Source organism: Astatotilapia calliptera, chromosome 6 (genome assembly GCF_964374335.1).
Source record: "Astatotilapia calliptera chromosome 6, fAstCal68.1, whole genome shotgun sequence".
Classification (NCBI taxonomy): Eukaryota; Metazoa; Chordata; class Actinopteri; order Cichliformes; family Cichlidae; genus Astatotilapia; species Astatotilapia calliptera.
In genome coordinates this window covers 35,990,001-36,000,224 of record NC_137427.1, presented here as the reverse complement: position 1 = coordinate 36,000,224, position 10,224 = coordinate 35,990,001, and positions in this window count along the sequence as shown.

The following is a 10,224-nucleotide window of genomic DNA, read 5'->3' as shown; positions in this document are numbered from 1 at the left end:
TTCTGACTTAAACCCAGGTGAACCAGACCCCAATTTTTTCTCTTTTCTTGACAATATGAATATCCCCAGAATAGAAAAAGAGGAATCCTTGAGACTGGGGGCTAAATTGACTCTGGACGAAATCTCAGAGGCAATAATGAGTATGAATTCTGGAAAGGCTGCAGGGCCAGACGGTCTGCCAATTGATATCTATAAGAAGTTTGTATCCAAATTAAAGGCACCCCTTTTGGAAATGTTTTCTGAATCTGCTCAAAAGGGGATACTCCCACCCACTCTGAGAGGGGCCTTAATTACACTTCTTCCCAAACCTGGAAAATCTAATGATAAATGTGAAAACCTGCGGCCAATTAGCCTCTTAAACTCAGATTTAAAGGTACTCTGTAAAATTCTAGCAAAGAGACTGGAGGGCCTTTTGCCAGACATCATCAAGGAAGATCAAAATGGGTTCATGGTTGGGCGTCAGGGATTCCACAATGTTCGACGAGTGTTAAATATTTTACACGAGCAAGGGGGGTCTTCAGATACAGCTTTCTTGGCACTAGATGCCGAGAAGGCTTTCGATAGGGTGGAATGGCCCTATTTGCTTGAGGTTCTTGGTCGCTTTGGTTTGGGAGTGGGATTCTGTAACTGGGTCAGGCTTCTATATAATAACCCATATGCAGAAATAATTACCAATAATGTTATCTCAAAACCAGTTGAGATTGGAAGAGGTTGTAGACAAGGTTGCCCCCTATCCCCCCTTTTATTTGTAATTGCAATTGAACCACTTGCTATTGCTGTAAGAGAACACTGTGTGATCACGGGTATAGAGATCGGAGGGTTCGACCATCGAATAGCTCTTTATGCTGACGATGTGATCCTCTTTCTTAAAAATCTGGGAAAATCTATTCCAGCCATTTTAGACCTAATTGGAAAATTTGGACATATTTCTGGTTATAAAATCAATAAATCAAAATCTTCTATAATGCTTTTGAACTCAGAAGAAAGGATGAATCCACCTAAATACACCTGCCATTTTAGAAATGTGAATCAGTTTACTTATCTAGGTATTCAGATTGTCCCGAAATTGGAAGAGGTGGTGAACCATAATTATAGTCCAATTATGACTGACATATCCAAATCAGTGGAGAGATGGTCGAGTCTCCAAATTTCACTGATTGGTAGAATAAATATACTAAAGATGAACGTGCTCCCTAAGCTTCTGTATCTGTTTCAGAATATCCCCTTGCCACCCCCCTCAGACTTTTTCCTTAAAATAAGAAAACTGTTTAATCAGTTTTTATGGAATAACAAGCGTCCCAGACTTCGCTTATCACTTTTGTACTTGCCCTTTGATGCAGGAGGGCTGCAATGTCCTAACATGGTTTGGTATTACTGGGCAGCCCAGTTAAGAACTATAATGTTCTATTATGCTGCAGAAAAGCCCCCCGCATGGAGAACTATTGAGTCTCTCTCTCTTAGGCTTCCACTTCCTACATATGTATACTCTGATAAATATAATAAACTCAAAGACATTACGCTTAATCCTATAGTTAAAAACATGATTTATATCTTACATGTCACTCAAAGATATTTAAACGTAAAATCTCCCCTCTCCGTTTTTAGCCCGATTTGGGGCAACAATTATTTTGCCCCGGGTAGGGCGGACGGTGGTTTTAAAATGTGGGCAGACTCGGGGCTGGGACTGGTGAAGGATGCTTTCGGGGGTGATGGAAGACTTTTAAGTTTTGAACAACTAATCTCTAAATTTAATATTCCCCGAAAGCACTTTTTCAAATACCTACAGTTTAGGAGTTTTATCAGGTCTTATCATAATGATTTTACACATATTCCCCCGCTGTCCACATTAGAGAACCAAAAACCCCAGTGGTAGAGGGATGATATCAGAATTATATAACTTGATGATGACATCCTCTCCTGATTCATCTGCTGCTAAGCTTGAAGCTTGGAGGTATGACTTACAGGAGGACTTGACAGTGGAACAATGGAGTAGAGCATGTAAGCTAGCCCAAACACAGACAGGGAACACATGTCTAAAATTGCTACAATTTAATTGGTTGATGAGAGTGTACATAACACCAGAAAAACTTAACAAATTTAATATGCAGATTCCTGATATCTGTAATAGATGTGAAGAAGATAAGGGCACATTGCTCCACTGTTTATGGTCATGTCCAAAAATAAAGGAGTTTTGGGAAGAGGTTGGAGCAATGATAAAGGAGATTTTGTCAATTAAACTTGTGATGGATCCCAAACTTTTCCTACTGGGATTATATCCTGTAGGGTGTAACATAGATCATTTTGAAAAAATCTTCATAAACATGGGAATACTACAAGCAAAGAGAGTGATAGCTCTAACGTGGAGGAGTCTTGGCAAACCAAGTATTTCACATTGGTTCAGAGAATTGTCTTTATGTTTACCATTAGAGAAAATTACATATACTCTAAAAGATAAACAAGAAATTTTCCAGAAAATTTGGGGGCGCTACATCCAGTATATTGGGAATAAAGATCTATCTGGTTTACTGTGTGAGACAGGGACAGCCTAGCTATTCCCTGTACAGGACCACAACCATATGCTGCAATCTGAAAATTATTCTTTAAAATCTGTCAGAGGTCTCATGGACTCAAGTGCTTTCATTGAATGTACCTTGTGTTTCGTTTATTGTGTAAATTTGTTTGTGTATGTACTTTATATATGTATATATGTAAAACTTTAATAAACATAATGTTGAAAAAAAAACAATAGCAAAAAGTAGGGGGGACAGGGGGCAACCCTGTCTCGTGCCGCGTGACAATGAGAAGTAGCCAGAGGAAACACCATTTGTATAGACACTGGCTTGGGGTGCCTTGTACAACAGTCGAATCCATGAAATGAATCTGTCCTTGAAACCAAATCTTTGCAAGACCGCAAAGAGAAAGCTCCACTCCACACGATCGAAAGCTTTCTCAGCATCAAGTGAGATAACTACTTCTGAATTAGTGGTCGAGTGTTGGGAAAGAATGACATTCAAAAGCGTGCGGACATTAAAGAACAGCTGGCGGCCTTTAATAAAGCCATTCTGTTCATCTGAAATAATAGTAGGAAGAACCTTTTCAAGGCGAATTGCTAAAATTTTAGCCAAGACTTTAACATCAACATTCAGCAGTGAAATAGGCCTATACGAGGTGCAAGACGTAGGATCCCTACCCTTCTTTAAGAGAACAGTAATTAGTGCTTGAGACAATGTAGGGGGCAATAGACCACGTTCAAAAGATTCATTATACACTGAAAGAAGTAGTGGGGCTAACTTGTCTACAAATGTTTTTAAAAATTCAACTGAAAACCCATCAGGTCCTGGTGCCTTACTATTGTGCATGGTCTTGATTGCATGCACAATTTCATCCAACCTAAAAGGGGCATCTAATTGTTCAGCTATAACAGGATCGACAGTGGGCATTATAAGACCGTTAAAAAAGAAATCCATCTCAGAGGCGTCAGCAGCAGATTCAGATTCATATAGGGAGGAATAATACGTCTTAAACACCTCGTTGACTTCCTTTGAATCAGAGACCAAGTTGCCTGCCGCATCTTTAATTTGAGAAATTAATCGAGAAGAGGCCTGACGTTTTAACTGATGGGCCAAAAGCCTTCTGGGCTTATCACCATGTTCATAATAAGTCGCACGCGCACGAAGTAAGAGTCGTTCAGCATCTGCTGTAGAAAGTAAATCAAATTCGGTCTGCAAGTCAAGTCGTCTTTTATGCAAATCAGGAGTGGGACTGTCAACAACCTGTCTATCTATGTCACAAATTTGTGTAGTCAAAGTTTGAAGTTTGGCTTTGTGGCTTTTAGTGGAATGGGCAGAGAAAGAAATTATTTGCCCACGCACCTATGCCTTAAGAGATTCCCAAAGCAATGACCTCGTAACAGTATCGCTGTCGTTAAACACCATAAATTCATCAATTGCGGATTTGATAAAGGTAACAAACCCCTCATCCGAAAGCAACAAAGAGTTAAATCTCCAGGGTGAGGAAAAAGAGGACTGGGCTATGAGCTTGATGTCAACGCTAAGTGGTGCGTGATTGGAAATGACAATAGGATGATATGTAGATGACAGTACTTTTGGAATAAGGGAACCGTCCACAAAAAAATAATCAATCCGCGAAAAGGACTGATGTACCTGAGAAAAGAAAGAGTACGCTCTGGTAGTAGGGTTAGAAAACCTCCAGGGATCTACAAAACCATTCTGAGACATAAACTCTGAAATAGACTTGGACATAGAGGATTGGGTCAGGGTCCGAGGATTCGAGCGATCTAAGGCAGGATCAATAACACAGTTTAAGTCACCACCCAATATCAAAAGATGAGTATCAAGGGGAGGGAGACTACTCAAAAGTGCATCTGTAAAACCTGGATTATCAAAATTTGGCGCATACACATTGACTAAGAGGACGGGTACATTGTACATGGTGCCTACAACAACCAAATATCTCCCGTTTTTGTCAGCTTTAATCTCAGAGGCTGTAAACTGTGCCCTTCTGTTTATTAAGATCGCCACCCCCCTGGCTTTTGAATTAAACATTGAATGGAAAGTATGACCCACCCATGGGCACCTGAGCCTAAGATGATCCCGATTTCGCAAATGGGTCTCTTGCAAAAACATTACATCACTCTTTAAACGTTTAAGATGCGAGAATATTTTAGATCGTTTAATTGGGCTATTCATACCTTTGACATTCCAAGTTAAAAATCTAATACCACAATTGCCTAAGGACTGACCTGAAGTACTGGTCATTGCAGAAAGATAAAAGAGAAAATACTTATTTCTTCACCCCCAAAGAAAGAACAAGTGGGAAAAACACACTCACACTCACCTTGGCCTCATCTGGCGAGACGAAGTCGCGCTGCATTCCTTGATAAGTGATCCGTAGTCTTGCCGGATAGAGGATCCCAAATCGGACTCCCTGGATGCCGCGAAGCTGGCGACGGACCTCATTGAAAGCCGCACGGGCCCGCGCTGTCTTAGCGGTGTGGTCGGGGAACACAGAAATGGTCATATTATTTATCTGCACCCTCTGCAGCTCCCTGGCCTTCTGGAGAATCCTAGCACAGTCCGCGTAATAGTGCAGCTTCACAACCATAGCACGGGGGCGTTCACCGGTGTTAGGTTTGGGGGCCAAAGTTCGGTGGGCTCTGTCTACAAGCGGCTCCTTCCCAAGCTGAAATGCCTCCATCAACAGCACGGACACATCTGTAGCGGACAGGACGTTCTCCTCTGGCACACCAACAATGCGTATATTATTGCGGCGAGACCTGGACTCCAAATCCTCGCATTTATTCTCCAATTTGGCCAACTCCTTTGACATCGCATCCACTTTGGCTTGGAGGTGGACAATATCATCCATGCATGTGGAGAGAGACTGTTCCATCTCCGTAACTGTGCTCCTGAGGCCAGCGAATTCCTGCCGCATGGTAGTTATATCTGAGGAAAGGTCCGTTTTTAGTTGCTGTATGTCGGACCTGATAGACGTGAGATTCTCCGCAAACGCTGCCGTCAGTTCCTTTTTAAACAGTGCTGAAATTTCTTCACGAAGTTCAGAGAGGAGTTCAGCCTTCGTGAATTTTTCCGTATCGACGAGCGGCGTGTCGGGTGACCCAGGCAGTGGCGAAGTTTTACCACGAGGCGGGGATGCAGTGTTAGCAGCAGGCCGCAAGTTCGGCTGAGAGGTGCTTGCGCTCTTATTAACCTTACGCGACATTGTAAACACAAAAAGCAAAAACAGTCTTGTCTCGGAACTATACAAAAAGAAAAAACCCGTCAAAATGTGCCTGGAAATGCTAGATAATAACTAGACTCTGCAGGAGCTATGCTCGGTGCGACCTACGCCATAGTCACCTAAACCGGAAGTCCGTGTTATTGTATGCTTGTCCCTTTTAACACCTAAATATACAGTGGCTTGCAAAAGTATTCGGCCCCCTTGAACTTTTTCACATTTTGTCACATTACAGCCACAAACATGAATCAATTTTATTGGAATTCCACGTGAAAGACCAACACAAAGTGGTGTACACGTGAGAAGTGGAACGAAAATTATATATGATTCCAAACATTTTTACAAATAAATAACTGCAAAGTGGGGTGTGCGTAATTATTCAGCCCCCTTTGGTCTGAGTGCAGTCAGTTGCCCATAGACATTGCCTGATTGATGAGTGCTAATGACTACATAGAGTGCACCTGTGTGTAATCTAATGTCAGTACAAGTACAGCTGCTCTGTGACGGCCTCAGAGGTTGTCTAAGAGAATATTGGGAGCAACAACACCATGAAGGGATAAAGTTATTGAGAAATTTAAAGCAGGCTTAGGCTACAAAAAGATTTCCTAAGCCTTGAACATCCCACGGAGCACTGTTCAAGCGATCTTCTTTGCAAAACAGCTCCAGCTCAGTCAGATTAGATGGACAGCGTTTGTGAACAGCAGTTTTCAGATCTTGCCACAGATTCTTGATTGGATTTAGATCTGGACTTTGACTGGACCATTCTAACACATAGATATGTTTTGTTTTAAACTACTCCATTGTTGCCCTGGCTTTATGTTTAGGGTCCTTGTCATGCTGGAAGGTGAACCTCCGCCCCAGTCTCAAGTCTTTTGCAGACTCCAAGAGGTTTTCTTCCAAGATTGCCCTGTATTTGGCTCCATCCATCTTCCCATCAACTCTGACCAGCTTCCCTGTCCCTGCTGAAGAGAAGCACCCCCAGAGCATGATGCTGCCACCACCATATTTGACAGTGGGGATGGTGTGTTCAGAGTGATGTGCAGTGTTAGTTTTCCGCCACACATAGCATTTTGCATTTTGGCCAAAAAGTTCCATTTTGGTGTCATCTGACCAGAGCACCTTCTTCCACATGTTTGCTGTGTCCCCCACATGGCTTGTGGCAAACTGCAAACGGGACTTCTTATGGTTTTCTGTTAACAATGGGTTTCTTCTTGCCACTCTTCCATAAAGGCCAACTTTGTGCAGTGCACGACTAATAGTTGTCCTATGGACAGATTCCCCCACCTGAGCTGTAGATCTCTGCAGCTCGTCCAGAGTCACCATGGGCCTCTTGGCTGCATTTCTGATCAGCGCTCTCCTTGTTCGGCCTGTGAGTTTAGGTGGACGGCCTTGTCTTGGTAGGTTTACAGTTGTGCCATACTCCTTCCATTTCTGAATGATTGCTTGACCAGTGCTCCGTGGGATGTTCAAGGCTTAGGAAATCTTTTTGTAGCCTAAGCCTGCTTTAAATTTCTCAGTAACTTTATCCCTTCATGGTGTTGTCGCTCCCAGTATTCTCTTAGACAACCTCTGAGGCCGTCACAGAGCAGCTGTACTTGTACTGACATTAGATTACACACAGGTGCACTCTATTTAGTCATTAGCGCTCATCAGGCAATGTCTATGGGCAACTGACTGCACTCAGACCAAAGGGGGCTGAATAATTACACACACCCCACTTTATTTATTTGTAAAAAACGTTTGGAATCATGTATGATTTTCATTCCACTTCTCACGTGTAAACCACTCTGTGTTGGTCTTTCACGTGGAATTCCAATAAAATTGATTCATGTTTGTGGCTGTAATGTGACAAAATGTGGGAAAGTTCAAGGGGGCCGAATACTTTTGCAAGCCACTGTAGATGAACTGGTGACGCTGTAACACAACAAACTAAGAAGAATACATCTGAGTGCCACATTTAACTAGAGGGCTGGGGTGATAAAGTAAACCAACTTGGTCACTTGAAGGTTAATCAGTTCAGCAGACACTTATTGCCCCAGTAGTCTTCAAAGTGACAACATGCATTACACTCTTTATAGCATAATTACATCTTGACAGTCTCATATATGGTTGTAAATCCTCCCCTTATCTGTAACAACAACTGGAGCTAAAAATGCCCACTTTATCCCTTTTCTGCACCTCCCTCTGATGATTTATATGCACGCAGTTGGTGGCATTTTGAAGCTCACTGAGTATGACAGGGACTAAATGGCAGGAAGTCCAGGCCATTAGTATGTGTCTTGCTGGGTGCTGCTGACATATCATGCCCTGCGCGTGGCCCTGCCTTTGAGTCTGGACTGTTATGTGATATATCGCCACAGATTAAGCAACAGGAGTCCAAGAAAGTTGAAATCAATGTGGACTGATAATCGAACAGCTGAAGACTTTCTATTTTTAACAGTGCTCAACTCTGACGTCATGTCAGGAAGGGTACAACCAGTCATGGTTACAGCGCTTAGAAAATCCAACAAACAGGAGGCAATCAGGAGCTGGCACTAGCAGGCAGAAAACCGTATTGGCAGGCATCAAGGGTAAAAGCAGAAATAAAAGCACATCAAGCAGGCAAAGACTGTCATTCACTGAACTGGTAGCCTCACTGGGACTGAGAGCCCTAAGAACAAGTTGATCAGGAATTGTCAACACAAATCAGGCCGACAAGATCATATGTAGCACACAGTATGTAAATATGGCACTCTGAACTAACTGCTACACATATAGATGCAACAAATAGATTGCTTTTTAAAGTGCAACTGCTGTTTAATGACCATGTTTACCTAGCATGTGTTATGTGAATTACAGGAAAATATCACAGAGTCTTTGCCTGTGTGGTTCACAGCAGCGGGGGTTCTTAACTCAGAAAATCCTTCTAAAAGGTTCTTTGGTTTTTTTGGTTTTATTTCAGTTGTTGGATTCTGCTGTAAACCAGACTTACTCATTTCAGAGTGTTACAGAACTTTCTGTAATGCAGAGCTATTGTAATGACTCTTCAGCAGGCCTCATTAAATGAAGTCTGGTGGGTGGTTGTTGCTACACCAACTGCACATTTAAGCTGATGTGACTGCAGCACTGCAGATCTGCCTCTCTGTGTTCCCGTTGTGTACATGTCTAATAAGAGCAATGTTCTAAACGGGTTAGGCAAACCGTGATTAAAAAGAAGAATATGCAGTAATACAGTTAAAATACCATTATAGCAATTGTCCATCATATCTCAGCATAGGGCAGCCTTTATCCTTAGACTGGACTGTCCCAGGCTCACTCTGTTGGGCTGTTAGACTTATGTAGCTAGTGTGCGTAAGGGGATTAAAAAGTCTTTATTCGAGAGGTAAAAACTGAGTGACGATAAAGACAGTCATTCACATATGACAAGGAAATTGTTGCAGAGTGCTCCCCCAATCGCTGTAATTTGGAAATAGTTGGCTTTTCTAACGCTGTGTAAGTATTAGAGCAAGAAGTTCTGGTGACCTGCGTCCACAAAGATGGAAAAGGTCCCTTTCACTGTTTTCCATGCCACCGAAGACAAAAATGTGTGTTCTTAAACCACTACCCACAAAAGCTCGCTAATAAACATCCTGTCGTAACTGGGACCAGTATCAATGTGTCACTTTGGGAGCTGCATTTTTCTCATTAATATATTCTTATTTGGTTAGTATTATGTGTAACATGCTGTATGTTGATTATCTCCAAAACAAAAACTACTGACAGGTGAAGTAAATAACAATAATCTTCTCATTGCAACATATTTTTTACTTTTAAACTTTGCTACAACTAACCTATAGCCCACCTTCCCAACGGCAGAGCAATGCACCTTTGCAAAAACTGTTAAAAGATCAAGAAACCACATCACAATACAATCAAGCATAAACAGCTCAGTCCAGGGCTCAAACGAGCTGCTGCCTGTACCCTGGTGCCGCAGGATATCCCCGGAGGTCCTTTGTCCATGGACGGGTCAGCACTGTTTCAGCAGCACAAGAGGAACCTATGGAATATAAGGGAATTTGATCACATCAAATTCTTTTTGTTGATCTTTTGTATGACATTTATTTAAAAGCACGTTTCCCATGGTGAAGCCTATAATAGTCAATGATATAAACTATGGTGAGAGATTTGGGTTAGTGATTTCAAAAGAATGGAATTCTATATACATTTTTGATTCATTTCAGTACTGAGGTAAATATATTAGTAACTTCTCCAACTTCAAATAAAAAGGTCTTCCGTGGAGTGCATCCCCACCAGCCCCACATGTACACCTGTATTAACAATTCGCAGATACTTCAGGTCTAACAAATATGCAAACATGACAAATATGCTTTCTCCTAAGTGTAGCCATATACACACCACTAATACTAAGGATGAGGCATGACATCAGTTTATTTTTAAAAAATCATGTTTATTCAAAGTCAAATGGTAAAAAGTAGGACCACAATCAAA